Here is a 5925-nt window from a genome sequence, read left to right on the forward strand (position 1 = left end):
TCTTTCTTTCTTTCTTTCTTTCTTTCTTTCTTTCTTTCTTTCTTTCTTTCTTTCTTTCTTTCTTTCTTTCTTTCTTTCTTTCTTTCTTTCTTTCTTTCTTTCTTTCTTTCTTTCTTTCTTTCTTTCTTTCTTTCTTTCTTTCTTTCTTTCTTTCTTTCTTTCTTTCTTTCTTTCTTTCTTTCTTTCTTTCTTTCTTTCTTTCTTTCTTTCTTTCTTTCTTTCTTTCTTTCTTTCTTTCTTTCTTTCTTTCTTTCTTTCTTTCTTTCTTTCTTTCTTTCGCTTTCTTTCTCTCTTTCTCTTAATGTCGTCCAAACACTCAAAATTTAGGTTAGTTGTTTCAGTTTTCCTGAATGATTCCTTAGACAACTTTACAAGTCAGAGATTATTTTTTTCGTTCAGTTGGTTCTTTGCCTCATCCCTTCCTCAAGAGACATTAAGATTTTGAAGGTAAACCCCAGTTCTGTTGAGGTCTGGGAATCTGGTCCTTCAAAAGAAAGGACAATGTTTCGTTCATGAAGACACTGAATTGACTATGAAAACTTATTACATATTTGTAGTTCTATTACATATTTGTAGTTCTACTTCATCCAGAATTATTTTTTTTTTGAGGGAAAGGATTAACATATAGAGAGCAAAATGCCTTTTGAATGCTATAAAAGAATTCTAGAATTTGGGCATTTTCCCTAATCTCCACTTGTGAAAATACTGAAAAGCCAATGAAAAATAAATAAATTGAAAAGCCAGTGCAGTGTTTGCTCATGAATCATCAGCATGGCGCCCAGACTCCTGCTCCAACACAACAACACACTGTTGCACAGCTATTTGCATCTGACTTAATTGAATGTTGCAATGCAGTTTCCCAATGCCACTTTCTACCTCTTTGTTTTGAAGAATCCTCTTCCTCTCTATTTGAACATCCCACTTAGGCTTCTCAGAGGAGGTTTTCAGTCTTGTCTGCTCCTGGCTTTGTATAATCTTTCTCTGTCCTACCTCTCCTCCCTGCCCCAGGCTAAGCTATCTGTAGAGCTCATCCAGGGACGTGGTTTGAGGAAGGGAGTTGCACCTCCCAATCATAACACATTCTTCTCCTTTGACATCACACAGCAAACCAACAGCTCAATTCACTCATCAACAGCCTTTGGTGCCTCTTTGTTGCACAATGGTTATGGTTTTAAAACAGCCTCTGTGTTGTTCTTGCTCTGCCATAGGAGAACCGCAGAGATTCTTGTCCTCCAGCAGCAAAAAATGCTGTTTGGGTAAACTTTTCAACCCTCCAGACTTGCTGTAATGGTGAAGGGTGGGAAGAGCTTGTTATGCCTTAATGGCTTGAGTGGATTCAGCACAGGGCTGGCACTAGGAGGGTTTCTGGAAGGATGAAAGGAGACGAAGACGTGTGGTGCAGTCAACACTTTGGAGGGAAGGGATGTCCCATCCAGAGGGACCTTGACAGGCTTGAGAGGTGGAACAATGCAAACCTCATGAAGTTCTACACAATGAAGTGCAAGGTCCTACATCTGGGCCGTGGCACTCCCAGGCACCTACAGTGTGGGTGGGGAAGTATTTGAAAGCAGCAGTGAGGAGAAAGACTTGGGGGTGATGGTGGATGAGAAGCTCAGCATGAGCTGCAGTGTGAGCTCAGCCCAGAAACCAATGGAATCCTGGGCTGCATCCACAGGAGTGTGGGCAGCAGGATGAAAGAGGTGTTTCTCCCCCTCTACTCTGCCCTGAGACCCTACCTGGAATACTGCACACAGTTCTGGTGTCCTCAATGTAAGAAGGACATGGAACTGTTGGAGCAAGTCCAGAGGAGGCCACGAAGTTGGTAAGCGCATTGGAGCATCTCCCCTGTGAGGACAGGCTGAGGAAGTTGGGGCTGTTCAGCCTGAAGAAGAGAAGGTTGTGTGGAGACCTCAGAGCAACCTGCCAGGAGCTGAAGAGGCTCCAGGGAAGCTGCAGAGGGACTCTTGGTTAGGAACTGCAGTGACAGGACAAGACGTAATGGGGAGAAATCGAAAGAAGGAAATTTAGGCTAGATCTTAGGAAGAAGTTTTTCCTGTGAGAGTGGTGAGACACTGTCCCAGGTTGCCCAGGGAGGCTGTGGCTGCCCCAACCCTGGCAGTGTTCACAGCCAGGTTGGCTAAAGCCTTGAGCAACCTGCTCTGGTGGGAGGTGTCCCTGCCCAGGGCAGGGGGTTGGGGCTGGATGATCTTTCAGGCCTATTCCTTGTCCTACGATTCTATGATTCTCTGATTCTATGAAAAGCAAAAGAAAAGGGGGTTACAGAGAGCTATGATGTCACTCAGCTCACAGCCTATTTCTGGAATGAAGCTGTGAAACCCATGATACATTTTAACACATCTCTGTTGCCAAGTAAAACTGATAATATAATTGTTAATATGGTCACAGCCAACTGTTTGTCAGATAAGGAGTTCAACTCTTCTATGCCATATAGTATTTGTGGAACGTAGCACCTAGTGGGTTCCATGTTTTCATTGGCTCTGGGATTACTTCCTATCATATTTAAATAAAAGGACTAGATTATTGGGTACCATAAGAACAATGGATTGCTTATGGGCTTGCAGCAGTTATCTTAAGTCAATACAAAAGTTTGGAGTTCCAAAGCCTGTGTCAAGGGCAGTGAAACAAGCACTGCATTCAGTGAACTGGGGATTTGTTTATTTTTTTAATGCACATTTAAGTATCTTCTTTTGAGGGCTCAGATCTACTTAGATGATTCGGTTAAATACAGCTTAATTTTTTTAAAAAAAACCCCACCAACCCAAATTGTGTCTGTCTGTGGAACAAATTCTGATAGAAAATATTGAAGGTTATTATGTGCAATTTGTTCTAGATAAGAGTAATGATCAAACAACTTCCTCATCTTTGCCATAGTGCAATTTCCCCTGATAGAGGTCCATTTTGTATGACATCCTTCACATAAGCTTTGTTCCTAGGGGCTTGACAGGGCCCCACAATATAATTATAGAGTGATTAGGAGTAAGTAATACCAGAAAAGAGGAGATACGCTAGAAGTGCAGATATGGAAGGGAAGGGACAAGTTCAGCTATGAAACAGATAGTGACTGTAGCACAGAGACACGTGAAAACTGCTCAGAGGGGCTCAGGACAGAGGCAAAGACACAGCCAGGCCTGAAGGTGTGCAGGGAATAAGTGGAGCACTGAAGGGTGAAGCCTGGGCTTGAAAAGCAAGTTGAACACCTCTGCCACTTGCAAAATGCAGGCAGGGCAGAGTTTTAAAGGTATTTAGGTGACCACTTAAGATTTTCAGAGAACCAGAATTCTCCCTGAGCCTTAGACTCCTAAGTGCTCCTCAAAAGCTTATAGTGTCCTTTATTATTTCCCATGATCACAGACACTTTTAAGTATAAGGTAATACAAATGATTAATTGTTTAAACAATACTTTCTACTCCTTGAATTCTGAAATTTCTGATTGCAGTGAAATAAAATACAATTTTTTGGCCTGCAAGTTTCTCAGCAACTTCTCTGGGCTTCTACACCTTCTCTGAAGTGAATCCCTGCAGTTCATTTGCAGCTATGGCCAATTTACTCTCTTAAAGAAAGAAAAATAGGTCTCTGGTTGAATGTTTTCTTCAAACACAGAATAACACCTCTTTATTGCTGACTCTTTCCTCTCCCAGCGTGAGAATGAAGTGAAGGATTTTGGCCAAACATATTGGGACTTTGATGGTGTCTGAAGGTCCATGAACAATTCAGATGGGAGTGATTTGTGTTGGTGTGATTCTCATTTCCTCAAAGGCAGCTTTTCTGGGATGATGTGAAGGCAATGCTGTGTTATCACTGGAGTGGGGTGCAGGAGGCTTGGAGGCTCCATGGCCAGACCCACAGAGAGGAGAGGATGGTGATGCTTGGACAGAGCTCCCTCAGCTATGATGTGTTTGCTAGTTGCTTGCTTGGCTTCCAGCACCAGCTTACCATGTTCAAATATCCTTAGTGCACAGGCTCCCTGTGGTAGAAAGTGTGATGGTGTGATCAGTGACCTCCATTGGATGGTGTTGCATGTAGTTAAGGAAAAGATAGATGGAACTGGATCAGCTCCGCAGGGCAGTGGTCACAGCCCAAAGCCTGACAAAACTCATGGAGTGTTTGGGCAATGCTCTCAGGCACAGGGTGTGATTCTCAGGGATGTCCTGTGCAGGGCCAGGAGCTGGACTAGATGATCCTCAAGGGTCCCTTCCAACTCTGATTATCCTGTGATTCTGTGATATGAGGAAAAACAACTTCTACCTCCTTGAGCCCAGTTCTTTCTCCCAGCTTGCCCAGCTTCTCTTCACCTTGTCCAGCAATTCCTGCAGGAAAGCTTGTCCTTCCCCTGCTTAATATATGATATCACACCATTTAACTAAACTAGTAAATAAGCTTGGCCTCTGCTGTGCCCTGATTCCCTGCCTTGAGCCAGAGTTGCAAGTTATTTTTATACTGTACACTGATTTATCTTGTGCTTTCTCAAGTAGCAGTTTCCCAAATAATGGGTCAGGGCTGAATGGCAGCCTGGAAGTGCCTTGCCAGAAGACATTTTTTATATATTGTTCTTCCTTACTAAAGACAGAACAGGAATTCCAGAGGATTCACTATTGCTGCCAACTCAGCATCAGCTCAATCCTAACCTTTCCTGCGTGTTGAGCAGCCGTTTGCTGCAGAGCAGTGAACAGCAGAGTGCAGCCTTGCCTGCTGCAGCTTGGATTTCTCTCTAATTGGTTCCCATGTTACTGAATTTACAAGGTCAAATTCCACCCCCTCCCTTTAGCAGGGACATTTCCATTGGCACAGTGCTGTCTGACAGCCACGTGTCTCCCATTCAGTAAGACCCAGAGGATTGAGCTTATCCACCTGTGTGCTTGGGTTTCCTGTCTCCAGGTCTTCAAGTGTTGAGCCAGTAGGAAATGCTCATAAAAATTTGGGTAGAAGTCAAGCCAGATCCTCCAACCCTGGCAGTGTTCACAGCCAGGTTGGCTAAAGCCTTGAGCAACCTGTTCTGGTGGGAGGTGTCCCTGCCAGGGCAGGGGGTTGGGGCTGGATGATCTCTAAGCTCCATTCCAACCCCTAAAATTCTATAATGATTCTATGATGGTGATTAAGGCAGAACTTATTAGAGGGAGCAAGGGATAGTAATTTGGAAAGATTGATTCCTTTTTTTTGATTGAGGAGGTTTAACTGGGGACAACACTGTGATGGAAAATTTGTGTCTATACCCTGAATATCAACTGTTCCTGCCAGTTGTGGGAATTGTAACACTTGTGGAAAACAGGTGTTTGTTCCCTCCAGTGCTCACAGAAGGACTCTCTTCCCCAGAAAAAAATCAGTTTGCAGAGAAAAGGCTATTTGTACCTAAATAACTGCTATGCATGGTTCACATTCTTAATGTCTATGAAGCTTCAATTCCCCAGTAAAGAGGAGTATCATGTGACCAATTCATTTAAGAAATTATATGGCCCCTCAACACTTGAGGATCTGTGTGGAGCTGGCCCTGCTATGCTTGTTTTCCTCTCATTCCTGACTTCTTTATACAGATGGGGACTGAAAAGTGAAAAGATGAAACACTGTGGAACAGCCAAGCAGAGAATTTATGGCTGATTCACAGATACAGCTCATATTTCCCAAGGAATAAGCACACAAAGCCATCTCTAGGTGACAGAGTAACCAGGCAGGGAAAATCCTACTGGACTACAGATTAGGGAGATAAGGGAAATGTTTTAAGAACTGGTATAAAGGTAGCATGAACTGGTCTCACTGTGTGATTAAATGATTGCCATTAGCAGCAGTGCCACAAACAGAAAACATGTGGGCATTTCTGCCATTCCTCAGCCCTCAGCAGTCTGCTCTCTGCAGTACTTCTGGAGACTCCCACCTCCCTCTGAGGCACTTGCAGAGTTCTCAAAAATCAGC

Source organism: Acanthisitta chloris, unplaced genomic scaffold, assembly GCF_000695815.1.
Source record: "Acanthisitta chloris isolate BGI_N310 unplaced genomic scaffold, ASM69581v1 scaffold545, whole genome shotgun sequence".
NCBI lineage: Eukaryota > Metazoa > Chordata > Aves > Passeriformes > Acanthisittidae > Acanthisitta > Acanthisitta chloris.